Below are 20,048 nucleotides of genomic sequence, written 5' to 3'. Positions count from 1 at the left end.
CTATCACATTTTTCACTGTAAAGAAAAATATTTTGTGGTCTCTTATTTTTACAGATTAAATCTAGCCTTTGTTGGGGACCAGATTTGCAATATTTATTGTCTTTAAAAGCATGCAGTACTTAATTGCTACTAATCTGATAAATATCACTAGAAAAAATGGTTAGTAATTGAGGCTTTTTGCTCTGTTAATTCACATATCAATTATTGCTATGGTGCTAAATGCAATCCCAATTATCCATACAAAAATGGGGTCTACATGGGGCTTACAATTCAAGAAAGAGATCTTGGACTCATTATGGATAGTCCTCCCAAATCATCCTGTTCATCTAGGAAACCAGACAGCTAGCAGGGGGTATGATAGGGTCTATAAAACCATGAATGGCATGAGCAGCAGCACCAACAGCCACTGTAAGCCCCATGGCAAGGTGGAAGGTGGGGGGGGGAGGGTCCAGCTGCATACCCAGAAGGGGCAGGGCCAAGAGCAGAAGGGGCGGGGCCAAGGGCAGTCAGCCTTCAGCACACCAGACTTCAATGCTGCCCTCCCTCCCCCCCCCCCCCCCGCCCACTCCCTGACAGCAGTACACAGCTGGAATAATACTGTTATGGCACTTCAAAGGGACCCTGAGCTCTGGGCTCCTTTGAAATGACAGGCCTGGAGGTAAATGCCCCTTCCCTGCACCTCCCAGTCCCCATCAGTGGGCCTGAGTACGGAGAAGGTGAATAAGGAACTATTACTTACACTTCCTGTAGTACAAGTGTCAAGGGTCACCCGATAAAATTAATATGTGTCAGGTTTAAAAAAAATACGGAGATATTTGTACACAAAGCACACTGTCACTTGAGGAATTTATTTCCAGGATTGTTATGAAGTCCAAAAGTATAACTGGGTTCAGAAGAGAATTAGATAAGTTCATGGAAGGCAGATCCATCAATGGCTAGTAGCCAAGATGGTCAGGGACACACTTCCATTCACTAGGTGTACCTCCGTTTCTGACTGCCAGAAGCTGAGATAGAATGGCAGGGAACTACCTTTTTCTGTTTGTTCTCTCTGAAGCATCTGGCATGAGCTGCTTTTGGAAGACTTGATACTGGACTAGGTGGACCACTGGTCTGATCTAGGACAAACGTTTTATTAGATATTTAAAAATAACTAAAAATTAAACAATGTTTCCTTACTGCTATTCCTCTTATGGTAGCTCCAAAGCCATAGCAGCTGAATTTTCCTCAAGGACTTAATTTTATTCCCTTAAAATGTACATATATTTGTTATAATGTGTTCATATGTGCAAAAAGCCCTCACTGTTTCTAAACTGGTGAGATGTATCTGCGTTTTATGAACAGAAAATCAAATGCAGATGCTGCTGGATTTTTTACATACTGGGAAATATTGTGCAAAAAATTTTATGCTTCATTTTACTTTTCTCCTTTTGTGATGTAGCATAAATGTTAAAAATGTTCACATTTTTGCTATACAGTTAATTGATTTCATGCAGACTGCATCTGGACCATTTTAAATGCGATTTTTTGAAAATGGAAGATCTATGCTGTGTGAGTGAAGGTGCATACCTAGGTCTCCATTCCATGGCTTCCTTCAAAAATGGCATTTGATGACTAAAAGTTTAGGAAGTCAGTATATTATGAGGAAAAAGAGTGTATTTGCTCTCTTATGCCTCCATCCTCATATTTACATTTCACGGGCAGACTACTGCACCTTCTTGGAGTGAAAACAAAAAGCAGTCAAGTAACACTTTAAAGACTAGCAAAATAGTTTATTAGATGAGCGTTTTGAACTCATTGTGCTCGAGATTTCGTACACTGCAGATTCATGGTTTAAGGGTTCAATGCTCTTAAAATTTAGAGGGAGTTAATTCCTAAAAGTCACTAAATAAATACACTAATTTAAAGAAAGAGACTAGAGTTCAAAAACTGTTCCCATGAAGTTCTAAATATGGAATATTTTCCATATATCAAAATTACTGTAAAAAGAGCATTTTGTGGCCAAAAGTAAGATAATGTAGTACAGTACCTTGTTCCTCCATGGTGATTTTTGTAGCTAGATCTCAAAGTGCTTGAAAAATCTTTAACGTATTTGTCCAACAACCTTGTCTGGTAGGTAAGCACTATGATTCTCATTTTACAGATGGGACACTGAGGCGAGGAGTGCAAAATTAATTACCTGATGTCATGCAGGAATTTTGTGGAGGAGCAAGGAATTGACCAGCTAGTCCTCTAATTATTGTACTATCCATCCCTCCTTCAGTTGTTGAGTTTAGGATGCAGATGCTGGGTGAGGCTGATATGCAGGAGGGTAGACGAGGTGGACTGATGGGCCCCTCTGGCCTTAAACTCTATGACTTTATAATCTTTTCATTACAATATTGCATGGCCTAATAGCAATGCTGCAGTTTATTAAAATTGGACCTATTGTAAAAAAACAAACTAATTTTCATCTCTGGTGCAATTTTTCTTTTTGTGCTTTGTTCAGATTGGACAAAAAAAATGCACCAGTCGCATTCTGCAGAGCTGCTGCATTGAATCAGGTGCCAACATAACAGGGGAGATTGTTTAGATCTGGCTAAAAGAGAAAATCATTGAACATATATTTGTCTATGTAAAGATTTGTAAGACTTTTGTAAATAAATTTGGTGTCAAAACAATCTGATGAGAAAAATATTTATTAGTATAAAAATATCATTGATAAAACAAAAACAATTGTATTTGGAGACAAGGAAATAGGAAGGAAGATCAGTGTCGATGGTATTGAACTAGAAAATGTAAAGAAGTTTACATATCTGGGGAGCAACATAACATATGATCTAGACTGTGTAAGAGGGAATAGCGACTAGAATAGCGAAAGCAAGAGCAAGTTTGAAGGCGGTGGATAAGATCCAAAAAGCAAAGCAATTAGCTTAAGAACAAAGCTGAGCGTCTTGAAAATATGTGCATTCAGTAGTATGTTGTACGGATGTGAGACATGGGTGATAATGAAAGATTGGAAAAGAAGAATATTGGCATTCAAAAGGAGTTGTTATAGAAAGATTCTGAGAATAGGATGGATGCAGAGGGTCACCAGTGAGGAATTATATAAAAAGATACAGCAGACAAAGAACCTGCTGCAGAAGGTTGTAAAATGGAAGCTGCAACTATTTGGGTATATTTGCAGAATGAACAATGAACGAAAAATCAAGACCCTGGTATTCAGCATAATGGACGGTTCCAAAAGCAGAGGCAGACCCTGCAGAGAATGGATAGATGATATAGTAAATTAGTGTGGAACTCGTCTATAGAAACTAAGCCACTCGGCGCTGGACAGGGAAAGATGGAAGGAAATAGTGAGAGGCATCAGACACCAATGGATGCTGAGCCCACGGTTATTGATGATGAATGAGTGGAATGCCAGGATACACAGAGTGTGATAAGTCAAAATACTAATCTCTTTGGGTTAATTTACTGGGAATTTAGGCATATTTAAAAAAAAAAAAAAGAGGTCCTATAATGAGAAAAAGAATGAGGGTGCACATCTTCTTTTGTGTAGGTATATGTGCAAATGCTGATGAAAACACATAAGCTCATTGCCCCAAAAGGAAGAAAGAGAAGACATCAGCTGTGTGGTTTAACTAGGCTGCAACTTACTAAGTGATGCATGTGGGAACCACCCAGCAACAACTCATCCAATGCAGGTTATTCTTCCTTCTGGTATCTGTACCATGTGGGGGAGAGCTACCCTCAACTCCTCAACCTCCACCCCTTCACCTGGTTTTAGGACTGCCAATAGGACCCTACTGCTGTTTTCTGAAATGAGGGTTGACTATAAGGTGGAGAAAAGGTGTTGTACCATACATTAGGAACCACAGACCTATTGTCCATTTTCCTTAGGAGATACAATATCCTAATCCACTTTCAAATTCCAGCTTTTCTAGAAACAGGCTGCCTATTGAATGAGTATTGGCATTGGGCACCTGCCCAGTTGCAATATGAATTTTACAAACAATATACCGGGTTCTTCAGCGTCTGAAAGGGAGGTAGAAAACCCTACTCTACTTAGGCGAATCTGGCAGTGAGGGAAAAAATCCCTTCCTAGCTTCTGAAAGGTAACTAGCCTGATGCCCACAGCCAGTCCCCCAATACCAAGTCTTACTCTTATCCCAAAAGAGTTTGGGGAAAAGATTTGGCTCCCAGGTGCAGGATGGGGCTCTAGGCAGGGAAAGGTCTTATAGGCTGTCATGTTGCAGGACACAGTAGACTGAGTCTTTGTGGTTCAGCTAAGGAGTTGTCCTTTCTTTGATTAAAAACCCATGAAGAGGAGAGGAAGAACTGGGTGAGCATGAGTAGGCAATCAAAGAAGCAAAGTGCTTTCTTTCATTGCATGACTCCGTTAAATCCTCCCAACCTGAGGAAACAAAGAAGGAAGGGGTGTACTATGTGGTCAGTCCTCATTCCAGTTTTTTTTAAAAAGATGCATATATTTTGGCCCTAAATTTATTGTAATGACCTTTTCCTTACTATTTTATTTTTACTTATTTGTAGCCATCATTTGCAATGGAGGTTGAGGTATTTTTAGGGTGTGAAGAAGGTGATCCAATAGCTTTCTCTTTGCTGCACCTGACATTTCAGAGCTGCATCTGCATGAAACTTGCAATGGTTGACATATAGTAGTTGCTTCATTCCAGAATAATAGATTGTAGCATTTTGTCTCTAAGGCGCCTAGATCTTCCTGTAAATATCACATGGTATCTCAAATATTGTCACTGGATCTAGCAAACAAATAAATTCACATCACGATGTTTGACAACGGCTGTGTCTACACTAGCCCAAAACTTTGAAATGGCTATCTGCTGTTAGGAATAAGGGGATTTCGAAGTTGCTGGGGTCCTTTTGAAAAGGAGCCCTGTATGGACGAGCCGCATCAACTTTGAAGTGCCACGGCTGTCAGCATTCTGATGAGGCGCTGCATATGTATTTCAGTGTTTCATTAGTAAACTTCGAAATGGCCATTTGCATGGCCATTTTGAAGTTTTGGGCTAGTGTAGACATAGCCGATGTTAGAATCATTCTGTTTATTTTCATGTAAAAATTACGAAATCATTAAAATGACCTAAAACCATTAAACAGTGTGAAATATAATTTATTTCACTTAGTGAACATTCTCTTGATTTTAAGAAGGGAATATTATATAAGTTTTTGCATAAGAACTTTTCTGGCAACTTGTAGGAAACAGGTATTTTGCAGCATAGCCATATGAAAAATTGAAGTGAATCAATTTCTTCAAGAAATACTTTAACTTTTTACAACATTAAAAGTAATGCTGAAATCTTATGCTTTCTGGCTGTGTATAAGCTTTAGGCATAAAATATTCAGTTTCCTGAAAAAGTCATTATTTCTTATTGTTTATCATGCTGCTTTTACACTTTTTGTTTCTCTTGCATTACATTTTGTTGTTTGATCTGTGGTCTTTCACAATACACTTAGTCACACTTAACTCAGCTGATAAACTGCTTCATTGAGAATATTTATCATTTGTGCAAGAAATTATTTTTATGCAAAATTATTCCATTTGGTTATCCATGTGCATAGCTGACTAATAGGTAATTATTTTATGGCATGTGAAACAAAAAGAGGATCTGATCATTTGAATGCTATGTCAGGAAAAGTGTCACTTTCTGTTTTCCGACAGGATTTAGAAAAATCGACACAAATACAGTCCTGTCATTTAAAAGTTTACTGGGAGAATGATGACAAAATAAACATGATATCTTCAGAAGACTAGCATGTTTACTGGATGTCAATTCTATTCCTTCTACAAGGCTTCTTGCATATAGCAGCATCAGTCTGGCATTTTACAATATGCTTGAGCAGCTGTGATTTTGCAGTGTTGATTGTCATACCAGCTTAAAGACCGCACAGGAGTGTTATGAGGTTAAATAGGTAAAAGTCTGCAAAACTATTTGAGGTCTACTGGGCTAGCTAGCTAGTTATCTAGCTATCTGTAAAAGCGGCGTTGTTAATAGTGATATCATGTAGGCTCCTGCTGGAGACCAGACTAATCAAAGTGTGTATATGTATGTGTGTGCATCACTGAGGGACTAGGAAAACTAGAATGAGAAATGGAGGTCTAGAATAAAGAAAGAACCCTGCTCTGCTATTTTGGGACAATGATTGAGGATTACCAGGCATGTGCTGCACAAATGGGGGTGGATGGAAGACACTCTGAATGCAGAACAAAGGCTACATTAGTGTGAAGCCCTGGCCACCTGTCCAACAGTGATTCCAGGCTGGTGTGAAGATTCCAGGCTTGCTCCAGTTTATGAAGAAACAGCAGCAAGCCCCAAACCACCACCCACAGCTGGAAGAGGGACAGCTCACTAAACTCATCCCATTATTTTGTACTCTCCTCAGTAAGTTTCAGGTACTTTGAACCTTCATCTCATTCAAAACACTAGAAGTATCATCTGTGTCATACAGCCTTTTCCCACTGGTACCTGCTAACGCTTACTTCCCCGAGACTCTCCACTGCTACTTATCTCCTCCATTTCTCACCCAGCGCTGAGCCAGTAGAAGAGAAGCCTTTTTATAACCAGTCTCAGCTGGTTCTTTCGTGGCTTCTGCTGTCCTGCTTCGCCTGGGTCCCTTGAGTCTACAGGCCTCCTAATGGCCTAGGTGTTTTAATTGGCCCTTTTTGCTTCTATCAGGTTCCTGCTGGTATTGGACCAGCCCTTGCTAGGTTATTCTGGGAATAGGGACTTATTCAGTCTAGCGCTAATATACCTCCCCTCCACCACTCTTCTGTAGCCCTCTGGCCTGACTGTGTCACAGTCCAGAAAAGAGCAACAAAAATGATAAAATATTTATAAAATTTGACTGAAGAAGAAAGGGTAAAAAAAATGAACACTTTGTCTTGAGAAAAGATTGAGGGATTGGATCATAGTCTTCAGATTCATTAAGGACTATTATAAAAACAACAATGATCATTTGTTCCTCATGTCCTCTTAAGGTAGGACAAGAAGTAACCAACTTAATCTGAAGCCAGGGAAATTTAGGTTACATATAAGGGGGAAAAAGATCTAACTATAGGGATAGTTCAACACTGAAATAGGCTTCCAAGAACGGTTGTGGAATCCCCATCACTGGAGGTTTTTTAAGAGGAGAGTAAGCCATCTGTTGGAGTTGTCTTGGTATACTTCACTCTGCCTCTGCCCCCTGTAGTCCCTTTCTACCCTGTGTATCTATGAGTAAAGAGCTGCAGTCACAAAAGTATGCAGATTTGCAGGGTTCTACCTATGAGTCTATAATACCGTGCTTCAAAATGTGTAGTGTAAAGGGAAGTTTCATTCTTCCTTGGATAACTGTACATCAAGAATCCATCACTTTTCTTGGGAGTAGTGAAGCCAGGAGTGTCAAGAAAAGAATATCTGGTCTGGCTACTTCTCCCTATTTTGTGCTTTTGACTATGAAAGGGGGTTGCCTCCTATGTGCTTTAATTATGGCTAATTTCAAAATGAGGAATAGCTCCAGTCTTCTTGATGATTTTTTTCTTTTTTCCATTTCTCTTGGGCTTGTTTAGCTTTATTCCTTTCTGGAGTCTACAAGTGATGATGAGGATGCATTTCAAGCCTTGTGATTCATGCAGTACTGTGATGTTGGTGCTTGATGGTGCTGGCTATTGTCTTAGTGTCTAGGAAAAGGCCATTATTCTCGTGTGTGCTCTGTAACCTGGTTCCTTCAACAGAATCTTGAATGATCAGGAAATCTGCTTCAGTCACCTTCTGATGGAGGATGTTCTGAAGGCCCAGGCAACTGAGTCTGATCATGAATGTCTAGAGTTCTCAGCCTTGGAAAAAATCTAAGGTGGCCACCAGAAGTGGCTTAAAGACTGTAGTCTGTTCTCTCACTAGATCAACAGCAAGCATGAAGATCAGTGCCCAGAACGCCTTTATGCTGAATATTGCTAAGTTGTCCAAGGGCATTGACTCTGTCAGCTTTTAGAAGTGTTTTTTTTTCATTCCCTGACAGGAGAGAGAAGCAGAAGAAACACTGAATCAACAGATCCTATTGCTCCTATTGGACATCCGGGAAAGTGGAGAGGGATGGTGCCAAAAATAAGTCTTGACCTGTGACTATTTTGGTTTCTTAAAAAAGGGGTGATGCCACAGCATCAACTTCATCAGTGTCAGTTTCTTTGGTATTGATTACTGTGGCTCCTCCTCCAGCACTGATTTCTGGCCATATGTCATTTTTGTCACTATGTGGCCAGCCATGGCTTTGTTGGTAGGGGTGAATCTGTCATTTCCCCATTAGTCAGCCCAAGTCAAGACTTTGGTATGAGAGCCACTTTTTAGGGGTTGTGCTGTTGCGAAGTCATGGAGCTTGAGGCTCATGCAGAAGTTCCTGGGCACCTTGACTAAATCAGGTCATCTTATCTTACTAATTCTGCATATCTACAAGATAGATTGGTTGCAAATTCACAATCAGCCCATCAGTCTTGTTGCCTGGAGCTTGAAACAGACAAGATTCCCAATGTGGTATGAGTGGCTATGGATTGGCATATTTGGACCAAGTCATAAGAAGATGACATTGACCACTCTTACTCCTGTTTTCATATCACTATCTGTCTCACTGGGAATATCTTTTTCAATGTCAGAGTATTATAGATACCGTCTTACCTTACGTTTCTCTGTAGTGTGGCTGTTTTTCACAAAATGCCAGTGTACCACTTGTGACTACTTATATTTTGATGATTGACTGCTGAGAGCTCAGTCATTTCAAGGAGTGTCCTCTGCTGTGGATACTGCTATATAAATGCTCTTCATATTGCTTAGGTACCTTAGGGGTGGAGATAGTAGAAAAATCTGAATAGAGTAGAATAGAATTTTAGGCCTTGGGGTTTCAACTAAGCATTTTTTCGTGGCAGAAAAAGTGGTGTTATCCTGAGCATTTTCCAAATAGACAATAGACAGGTCTCATACCATTCAGAGGACAATATGCTGAAAGCTGAGCCTCAGAAGAGTTCCATAGCTGTTTCTATGGCTATTAGATCTCATGACTTTGTAAATTTCTATAGCACTATTCACTGGGTTTTGACCTAGCCTGCATAGGGCTGTTTATTTCTTTCTCATCTTGGCACATCTTAGCCATTGAGGACTGAGCTGTAGTACCAAAGGAGAAACATGACAGTCAGAGAAATTTCTCCTCCACTTTTTCCTCAAGGGCCATGTCTATACTGGCCCCTCCGTTTCGAAAGTGGCATGCAAACGTGGCAGTTTGAAAATGCAGATGAGTTGTGGGTTTGCATGTTCAGTGCCTTATTTGCATAATCGCAGCCACTTGCTTTCCAAAAGTGCTGCTTTCTAAATACAAAATAGCCGCGTATAGGGTTCCATTGAAAGGAAGCCCCATTTTCGAAAGTACCCTTCTTCCTGAAAAAAACTAGGAGGAAGAGTGCTTTCAAACATGGGGTTTTATTTAGAAAGAATCTTGTCTACATTGCTGTTTCTTTCGAAAAAGCCGTTATGCAAATGATGCATGAGATATGTAAATCAGTGCTTCGTTTGCATTTCTGATTTGCATCATTTATATTCCCTTTCAAAAGGGGTCTGTAGTGTAGATGCAGCCAAGGTGTACGTGTGGAGAAGGAAAGTGTGCTCACCTAAACTTTTCATTATACTGTCCAAGGCCTGTGCATTCTACATAGAGAGAGAGTCTTTGTGATGTACTGCAGGCCTCTCCTCCTTCTGATGGTGTCCAAGGTTGCCCAAGTTTACAACGGTCTCAGCATGGTGGCATAATTACATCAGTCACCTAGGAGGATCCTGATTGTGACAGATGTACCTAGAAGCAGTCTTGTTTCAAGAGTGGAGCATTTACCATCAAATCACTCCAGTGGCTCTTCATGTGCCAGGGAAAGATAATGTTGTAGCAGACTCCTAAAGCTTGAATTATGATTAGCAGCATTCAGGGCTACTCAGCAACTCAATTCAGCTGAGGCCTGGCTTATTATAGAATGCTAGTAGCAACATTTGGAGTGCCTGTCTAACACAGACAGGACCAGCAGTGTTTCACCACTGTGTCGTCTAACTGTGGGAGAATTCTCAGAGAAATCCAGAGTAGAGAGAGCCTTTCATCCATGTCAGCAAATCGTCTAAAGGGAATCATAGGTTTGTGGACTTGACTGTGGCTATCTGGCATGACTTCAATCACCTGTGGAACTGGTCTCTATGGCTCTCCTAGTTCTACACCAGCATCCAGAGTGTGACATAGTAATATCTCTGTCATGGAAGTAGGCAAAATTGGTGCTCGCAACTCTGTACTTACCCTCCTCATGCATTTATTTATTTATTTTAATTTGCCTTCTAGGTCTGAAGCACAGTTCAGCTGTGGCAGCCGAGCCTTCAAATCACATTGCAACAAATACTCCAGATAACTATTTTGGGGCTGGGTGGGAGAACACTACTGCTTTTTAATCTTCCCAGAGCTGGGATTTACACATCATACCAACATACATCATAAACAAAGAGGCATCATCTTTGAGAGACAATCAGAGCAGAATGTGCTTTGATATTTCTTTCCCAAAGTATGTAAGAGGTTTGTGGCAACACTGTGCAAATGTTTGCCTTGGAAATAAAAAAAAAAAAGGGGGGCAAAAGTCTGTTGAAGCAACCCCAAAAAATTTACTTCCTGACAGGTTTATATAGAAGATATTGTATTATTCCAAATACTGTTTACACTGTTTTTTACTATGTATAAAAGGCATGTCCTCTGTTATGGAGGGCATGGATTTCCTGACTTCCCAGGACAATTGTGATGACTTCTGCAGCAGCAGGGCTAGAACAGCAGTCAGTCCTCTCAGGGTGTTGTTAGTAAAAGGTGATGGCCTTCTGTGAACTTTTGTTTATTGCCTTCAGCCTGTCCCTGTCTTTTATTACAAATACCTGTGAGAGAATCTTATCCTTAAGTACATACAATATGTCTTGTGTGCATTAAGTGATTGCCTTACTAAGAAACTGTATAGTACACTCTTGCTTAAAATTGACTAGGAATTATTAAATCCATTTATCAAAATTTTAAATACAAGAGCTCTGAGGTCTAACTGTGTATTGCTTTTGGAAAGACAGAACTCTGAACAGTGCATCAGCAAAAGATTAAGCTGTGAAAGAAGAGGAGCATATAATTACCAAAGCTTGGCTGGACATCCCCTTGTTCAGAGATCTGCAACCTGCCACTCTTTAAGGACTTCTTTGTGGCTCCCTCAGTGCTATAATTGCAAAATATAAAAACCCCTCCTGATTATTTTTGATAAATGGCGAACATCTAAAAGCCCAAAAATGAACATCTCATATTTAGATAGCAAACTATATGTGATCTCAAAACATTGGATAACTCCCCCTTCAAAATGTGCAGTGCATTGTGGGATATGATACTATATCCGTGTTTTGATCATGTTGCTAATAAAGGAAAAGAAATGGAAAAGAAAGCTTATGGTATTCCTGCTGTGAAGGGCAACACTCATTTTCAGAAAGGAAACTGAAATTAAATGTGAAGTAAAATTGTCATAATTAAAATAGGCTTGTTGCACAAACATACACATGTAAAGTGTGAGGAAATAGAATATGTAAAACATTTGTGACCATCTTGCAGTAAACATGTTACCGCATTGCAAATTTTTGTGTGCACTGTTCTTTAAGGTTTATAAAATGTATTGGTTGATGTTATTTATTAAAGGCTTTGTCATATTCAAATGCATTGTGGCTCTTGAGTTTTTGATTTTTTTTTAACGAATTTGGAAAAATATGGCTCTTTTTGATATTTTGGTTGCCAACCCCTGCCCTTGTCCATTACATTTGAAAGACTAAGGTCTTAATTTTCATTGTTGGAGGAAGAAGCACAGGTGAAAAATAAATTTCAAGAAGCACCGTAAATTAATGTAGAAGTAGATAAAATATTAAACACAAATATGGTTGGAAGTAAAAAATGGTTATTTACAGTAGAGATAGTAGTTCTCTGAGATAATTGCTCCCATATCTATTCACATTCTTATAGAAGCATGTGTATAGAAATAAACTCACGAGCGTCTAATGAGCAATGTCTCTTGGGGTTACTTGATTCCCCAAACTTCTCTCTTACTCTGAGATCCAAATGTAAAGTGATTGCGTGACTTACCAATTAGACTGTAGCTTCTTCAGAACAGGAACTGTGTAGTTTCAGACTGTGTTGTCCTATGTGTTTGTGTCACACTCAGCACAATGAGGCACCAATCCTAGTTGGAGCTATGTGGCGCTCCCTAAATAGAAATAATAAGTTTTAATAAATAAGTGGCCCAGATGCCCTTCAGATTTTTCCCTGAACTTTTTAATCTTTAGATGATTGCTAGCCTGAGGCTCTGAAGAAGTGAAGGCTCTGGACAGGAAGTGCAAATTCATAAGGGTAGTCATCTCAGAGGATCACATCTCTCACTGAAGTAACATTTTTTTTTCTCTGTCAGAAATGTTTTGTGTGTATCCCTGTCTTGGAAAATTAAAAAGCACTAGTGTCCCTCCTGGAGATGGATCTCTGGAGTATTAGGTGTAAAGTGATTTGAAGGACCCCAGTGGCTGAATTGGGCTTCAGATCTAAGGGCCAAAATCAGAAAACAAAGTGTGTGAGTTAGCATAATGCTGAAAGCAGCAGCTTTGTCTACTTTCATGTTAGAGATATTACTATGACATGCTCTGGAGGTGCGTTTAGAACTAGAAAGAGGAGTGGCATGGAAACCAGTTCCACAGGTGATTGAACAAATGCCAGATGGTAACAGTCAAGTGTATGTTGAGCATGGGTCATCTGGTCTTTCCAGATGTTGATAAATGGTACATTTCAGTCCTTTTAAATAATATAGAGCCCTGTCAGCAAGCAAGCAGTTTGGGGATCTCCAAGCCAGCAACATTCCAAACCTTGGATTAATAGCTGCTGGTCCTCTCAGGGTATGCTACACTGCAGCATAAGCCCACAGTTAGTGAAACTTGAGCCAGTAGATCCTAGGTTTGGAGGGCATGAGCATTCACACCATATATTCACCCTAAGTTAAGGATTTCTAGGCTCAGGTCCCAAACACATGGCTAGGGTATTCATGCTATAATAGGCAGACACAAGTCAAATTTCCATTTACCACCATGTGCTAGTCTTCTGAGCACCCACTCACAATGAGGGTGCCTTCGCTCCTGCTTGATGGTGCAGCATGGAAAAGCTTGAATGTTTGCCCTATATGTTACAGGAGGTTGCCTGCCTGGAATACAACCTGCCTAGTTACAGGTTTTTGCATCAGTACACTCTCAACAACCAGAGCCAGCAATGTGGAAGGGTCATTATTTAAAGAGCTTCTCTTCTTTGCATTTTCACTCTTGCTTCAGAAAACAGGAAGAGTATCTGTTAACACTACACATTCCAGTGAAGGTTTCTGAGCTACTGAAGGGGGAGTGGGAGGACAGCAATACAAGCATGGATGACTAGAACCGGCTGCTCTGCTTGCACCTTGGTGTAGCCACTGGTGAACTCTACCTAAATCAGCACTTCAGCAGCAGAGCCAAAAGCACATACTGGTGAGATCACATCATCACGCAGACCTGGGTTGACCAGCATAACTTTTGTATGAAGAAATCTGCAGTTCTGCACTCTTGTGAGCATTTTTCCTGACTCTTCAGTGTCATGACATGTACAAGGGCAAAGTCATAGCTGTCCAAAGGCAGGTTGCTATAACTGTCTGGAAGCTGACTACTCCAGAATGCTGCAAGTTTGTTGCCGACCAGTTTGGCATTGGATAGTCAATGGCGGGTTAAGAGGTTATGGTGAATTCAGGGGCAGTCAGGTGTATGATTTACCCAAAAGATATTGGGGGTAAACAATATATCTGAAGCAGTTCCTGGTGAGAATCGATCTTCCAAAATACACTTGGGCCAGCCAGTGATACTACTCCATTGTTACACAGGTCCTTCCAGACCGCAGAGGCTGATTTAGGGATACCAGTAGAAGCTGCACTGGAAAATTTATAACAGCAACGGAGGGTCCTGTGGCACCTTATAGACTAACAGAAAAGGTGCCACAGGACCGTCCGTTGCTGTTACAGATCCAGACTAACACAGCTACCCCTCCGATACTGGAAAATTTATGTAACGCCAAGTTCTCTGCTAATCAAGTGACTATATTCATTAACAGGCTGGGATGCTTTTCCCACCAAATGACATTGTTATAAATGGAGTTACTGTCTCTACTGTTCTCACTGGTGATGCTGCTTATGAAAAGGTTTTGTCTTTGTTTATGAAAACATCTTCTGATTTCATAGTGCCTGGAAAAAGAAGCTTCAATTGCATTTTTAGCAGGTACTGTATAGCTGCTGAATGTGCTTTTGAAAAACTGAGAAATGTCTACAGACCCATCTGGATCCCAGTGTTACCAATTCTGTCCTCAGCACTGTAGCTTGCTCTGCTCTTTGCAATCTTTGTGACGCCAGTTATGAACCACTTCCCCAGTAGGGACCTAAGACAGAGATGAGCTGCTGAATCGGAAACCTTATCCAGAAAGTTCACCTACAACATTGTAGACTTATATGGGCTAGTGGAAGAGGGAGAAATATTAAGTTTATGAATGTGCTTCAGCAATTTTTACAGAACTTCAGGTACTGTCATATCATGCAATGAAATGATTGGATGAGAAGAGTGATAGCCATGCATTATTTTTATGAATGACTAGAAAAATAAGGGAGAAGAGGTGGCGGTTGATTACCATGCAGCTTACTGAAGAAAGAATGACATGACTGTTTGGGGGAAAAAATTGAGTAGGGTTATTATTGACATGCATTGTACTTGTGGATGAAAGGACTGCTTATGAATTGAGCAGTAATGAGTTGATTGCCATGCATTATGCTTATGAATTAATAACATAATGTGATGGGGCCCACACCCTGAAGCCCCCAGTTTGAGGCTTATGGCCTTGCCACACTCCATCCCAGCAAACCATACAGAAGTCCTCCAAAGGGGGCTAGAGTGTCTCCAGGAGTAAGTGGCCAATCAGGGGCAAGAATGCCCTATGAAAAAGGAGCCACAGGACCCGAATCAGTTCAGTGCTTGCTGAAGATCTCAGGAAGAAAAAACCAGGGATCACTGGCTGGCTGAAGGAACAGCAGTAACATGGAGAGCTCTGAATGGAGAGCTGGTGAGAAACTGTGGACTATGGACAGACACTGATGGACTGTGATAGAGCCCTGAGGTAAGGGCGAGGACACTGTCTCCAGGAGGCAAAGCTCTGGAGGCACTACTTCCTATCTAAGGCATGGGGAATAAACTTAGACCATAGGACACCGACATGGGCTTCTGGTAAACATGTACCCCAGAAGGAGTGCTTGATTCACACAGAGTATGACTGAGCCAGAGGGCTGAAAAGCTGCAAAGGTAAACAAACTGTGACAGTGCAGGCACACAGCGATGAGTGCCACCTGGTGACACATACTCACTTATGAAATGGGGGTGGAGTGAAAGTGGTAAGAACTGTGGACAGTCTGAGATCTCTGTAGACAGCCATATTCAGAAATGGTTTCCATACACCTCCCAAGTTGTTCCATAGCATCTGTTTACCTTTATTATTTTAAATAGACCTTATATGATGTGCTGTAGTAATAGCAATACTATTTCTTAATAAAATAAAAAGCTTTACTTTGTTGTAGGCCCCTATTTGAGGAACCTCTGAACCCTATCAGAGTTATTCAGATTAGACAGACTGCTGTGTACTGCTATGCTGATTTTAAAGGACTGCAGATCCCTAGATGCTGTCTGGGACTGAGCTTTCTGGGTCACAGTGTGCAGTGGGGGTGCCAGTCTCTGTGCTGTGGGCAGGAAGCTGGAACAGAAAGCTAATGGTCACTCTGACTCCTGAGCTAAGGAGAAGCTGCAACATAACATAAGAATAATTATATTGGGTTAGATCAAATCCATCTAGCCTGGTGTCGTGTCTTGTCTTCCAACAGTGGCCATTGCCAGGAGCTCCAGAGGGAATGAACTGAACAAGTTGTCAAGTGATCCATTCCCTCTGCTCCATTCTTGGCTTTTGTCAAACAGAGACTAGAGACATCATCCCTGCCTATCCTGGCTATTAGCTATTTATGGACCTATCCTCCATGAATTAGCTAGTGCTTTTTTATCCCTGTTTATAATCTTGGTCTTCACAACATCTTCTGGCACAGAGGTTGTGCATTTTGTCAAGAAATACTTACTTTTTAGATTTTAAATCTGTTGCCTATTAATTTAATTGGTTAACCTTCAATTCTTGTTTTATGGGAAGGAGTAAATAACATTTCTTTGTTCATTCTCTCCAAACTGGTCATGATTTTATAGACCTCTACCATATCCCCCCCTTAATCATCTCTTTTCCAAGCTAAAAAATCACAGTTTTTTAAAATTTCTTCATATGGATGCTGTTCAGTGCCTCTAATCATTTTGTTGCCCTTTTCTGAATCTTTTCCAATTCTGTAGACTTTTTTTGAGATGGGGTGACCACATCTGCATGTAGTATTCAGGATCTTAGAGTACCATGGACTGATATATGGCAATTGCCTTTTTCTCTTTTATCTATCCCTTTCCTAATGATTCCCAGCATTCTGTTAACTTTTCTAACTGTTTTTGCATGTATCTTTGAATCTTAGTTTAACTGTTGTTGCACATTAGTTATCTGAAAATATTCATTTTATTCATAATGACAAGATCTCCGTCTTGCATGATAACTTATTTAAGCCCTGTCATTTATATGTATAGTTGGTATGTTTTCCAGTGTGCATTATGTTGCAGTTACCAGCATTAAATTGCATTTTCCATTTTGTTGTCTAGCCACCCAGTTCTATTACATTGCTTTGCAACTATTGGCAGTTTGCCTTGGACTTTACTATCATGAGTAGTTTTGTATTCTGTGTGAATTTTGTCACATCCCCTTTTAGCCCCTTTTCCAGATCATTTATGAATATGTTGCATAAAATTGTTCCCAGTATGGATCACTGGGGAACACTATTATTTGTATCTCTCCATTTATTCCTAGTCTTTCTGTCCTTTATTTTAACCAGTTAGTGATCCAGGGAGATCCTTCCCTCTTATCTCATGACAGATTACTTTGCTAAATAGTCTTTGAGGGACCTTGTTGAAGTATCTATTGGATCACCCTGGTCCACATGCTTGTTGACTCTTAGAGAATTCTAATAGATTGAGGCATGATTTCCCTTACAGAAACACTGTTGACTCTTCCCCAGTAAATTATGTTCATCTGTGTGTCTGATAATGGTGGTGTTACTGTACTTTCAACCAGTTTGCCCCACACTGAAGGAAGGCTTAATAGGCCTGCAACAGCCAGGACCACTTCTGGAGTCCTTTTTTAAAAAAATTGGCGGTCACATGAATGATTCTCCAGACATCTGGTACAAAAGTTGATTTAAATAATAGATTACATCCCAGAGGTCATGGTTCTGCACTTTCACATTTGAGTTCTTTCAGAACTCTTTGGTGAATACAATATGGTCCTGGTAATTTATTACTGTTCATCAGTTTGCTCCAAAACCTTTTCTAATGACATTGCTGTCTGGAACAATTCTTCAAATTTGTCACCTAACAAAGAATGGATCAAGTTTGTGAATCTCCTTCACATCATCAGCCTTGAAAAGTGATGCAAAGAAACGTTTCTTTTCAGTATCTTATCATCCTTGAGCATTCCTTTAACATCCTGGTCATGCAGTGGACCCACTGATTGTTTAACTGGCATCCTTTTGTTGAGGGTAGAAAATATGCAATCAGGATGAAGATTTTCCTACAGTTGCCAACTTCTGAGAGCTGTGCCTTGGCTCTTGGACTCCTCCAAAGCTAGGCACTGAGAGTGGAAATTGGAGACTGTTTGTCATGAAGCCAACCTGAATTTGATCAACAGATGGTTACGTAAAGAATGAGATACCACTCTGGCTGTGCTTTCTGGATTGAAGAGGCAGTGTTAAGACTCAGTGTGATGACCTTAAGTTTAAGAAAAAAGGAGGGAGAACTCATGGAATGAAGGGGTTAGTTCTCTAATATAACAGTGTTACTGCAAGCTAGTACTGTACAGCCTAAGATGCTCAGAAACAATATTGCCTCTCTCCTCCTTGTTTCATTTGCACTGTCTTTGCCAAACTTACAGTCTTGGCCTGAACTCCAGGTCACCCAAAGTAAGAAAAAATCAAGGCTATTGTTTCAAATACTCATATGAATAAGAGGGCTATTTCAGAGAGATGATTCCCACCTAATTTCCCATTACAGATGGGACCCCCTGGATTTCCATTCTCCTTAATGACATCAGGCATCTAGGTAACAAGTGAGAGTTGCCTGCTCCCATGTAACCTGGATGGCAAAGGGGGGTTACATCTGAACATGCAGCAGACCAGCACAATATTAAACTATTGCCAGGCAGGCCAATCTTCTCACCATGTGCTGAATCTCTGTTTTCTCTGTCTGCAGCCACTCAGTGCCTTTCAGTTTGCCCCTCCACTTGCTGCACATCATTCTCCATCTCATACTATGCTGCTAGTTGGCCCTTAAAGAATGTCCACCATCAGTTCATCACAGAAACACTCCTCCTGGGAGTGGTCCATGACAGTTGCACATCTCAGGGTCCCAGAATGTTTTTCAGCTTCTCCAGCAACAAAACATCATTGGGGAGCAGCGTGAGACAGAAAAGTCACTTCAGCAGCCTGATCCAGCACTTGTTAGCACCCCTCCTCACCCCCAGGTGCCGTACTGGATTCAGGGGATAGAAGGCTGCAATCCTGACTGACCAGCTAACCAGGCTGTCATGAAGTGCTGGTGGTGCAGTACATAGTGTCTGTACTGGTTTACATCAAGCCCACACTCAGAAAGAGATCCAATGCCCAGACCATGGCCTAGCTCCTGGTGCTGCCACACTTCGTCCTCAGGTCCTGCTTCCATTCAGCCTGGCTGCTCACACCTTTCTGTCCCTTCCCCCATGTAAGTGGCAGGTGGAATCTCAGGAGATAGTCTGAATGAGGGGGAAGAGACTGGGTAGAGTCTCAAGGTGAGTGGAGTGGGAGCATGGTTTTCTGGGAGTCTGTCTTGAGCAGCTTAATCTGCTACTTCCACAGGTCACCAAACCAGTGAATCCCCAACTTGCCAGCTTCTTTTCTGGTATGCGTGGTCATTCCTGGAACTCCTGCTAAAATCAAAGTGTTTACTCACCTCACATCAGTGATTCACCAGAATATGTCTGCTTTTGTGAACCAGAAGTCTTCCAAAGGACTTCTTGCCAGTGGCCATTGCAAATGGACGAAGAGGTTCACTGTGCTAACAGCTCAGCTGTGAGAATAAATGGAAGAGTTAAATGCTAAACACCTCTACCTGAACCAAAGTCTCACAAACAACATTGAACCACAGAGTTACTTTAACTTCCTGGAAATGGATTGGCCAATCTTGGGATTGGAAAGAAGGGTGCTGTCCCATGGGATAGTGGGATAGAATTGGCAGATTCTCAGGAACTGAATCTGGAGGGCCTGGGCTGTATTCCTATTGCAAAATGATGGCCCCAACCTGCACTGGGCCTGAGCTTTGAACCTTCTGCCCTTGTGTTCCTGGACCTGGATCAGAGAGCATTGTGGGTAAACAGAAAGCGGGCTTCAGCTTGAGCTTGAGCCTGAGCCTGGATTTATATTGTAGTAAAAACCTACCCTCAGCTGCTGGTGAAACAGAAATTTGTAGTGTGTATCCAGAGTGACACAAAGATTCTCCTGGCCCTTATAAAGTGCACACTCTCTATAGTCTCCCCAGAAGCCAGCATAGTCACAAATCCTCATCTCACTCAGTGCGGGCCCATTCTCTTTCATAGAGACAGAATCCCAGGTTAGAGCTGATAGTTCAGTGTAAGTTCCCCAGGCTCTGCAGCCTCTGAGAAGAATAAATAACTTCCTGCATCTCCCAAGCTTTAGATCCATAAAACAGCCAATGATACAAACACTATCCTAAAAGAGGGCAAGCCGAGAAAGCAAAGCTGAAACAGCACTGCCCTGTATCCAGACT

At 41.1% G+C, this 20,048-nt stretch overlaps 1 protein-coding gene across 3 annotated transcripts in view; it reads left to right on the top strand.

Moving 5' to 3' along the window:
- The window catches only part of CADPS2 (calcium dependent secretion activator 2), a 565,755-nt gene that overhangs the window by 263,282 nt on the left and 282,425 nt on the right, over window positions 1–20,048 (top strand). The window lies entirely within an intron of this gene.

Source organism: Carettochelys insculpta, chromosome 1 (assembly GCF_033958435.1).
Source record: "Carettochelys insculpta isolate YL-2023 chromosome 1, ASM3395843v1, whole genome shotgun sequence".
Lineage (NCBI taxonomy): Eukaryota > Metazoa > Chordata > Testudines > Carettochelyidae > Carettochelys > Carettochelys insculpta.
This window is presented reverse-complemented; position numbering and strand designations above follow the sequence as displayed.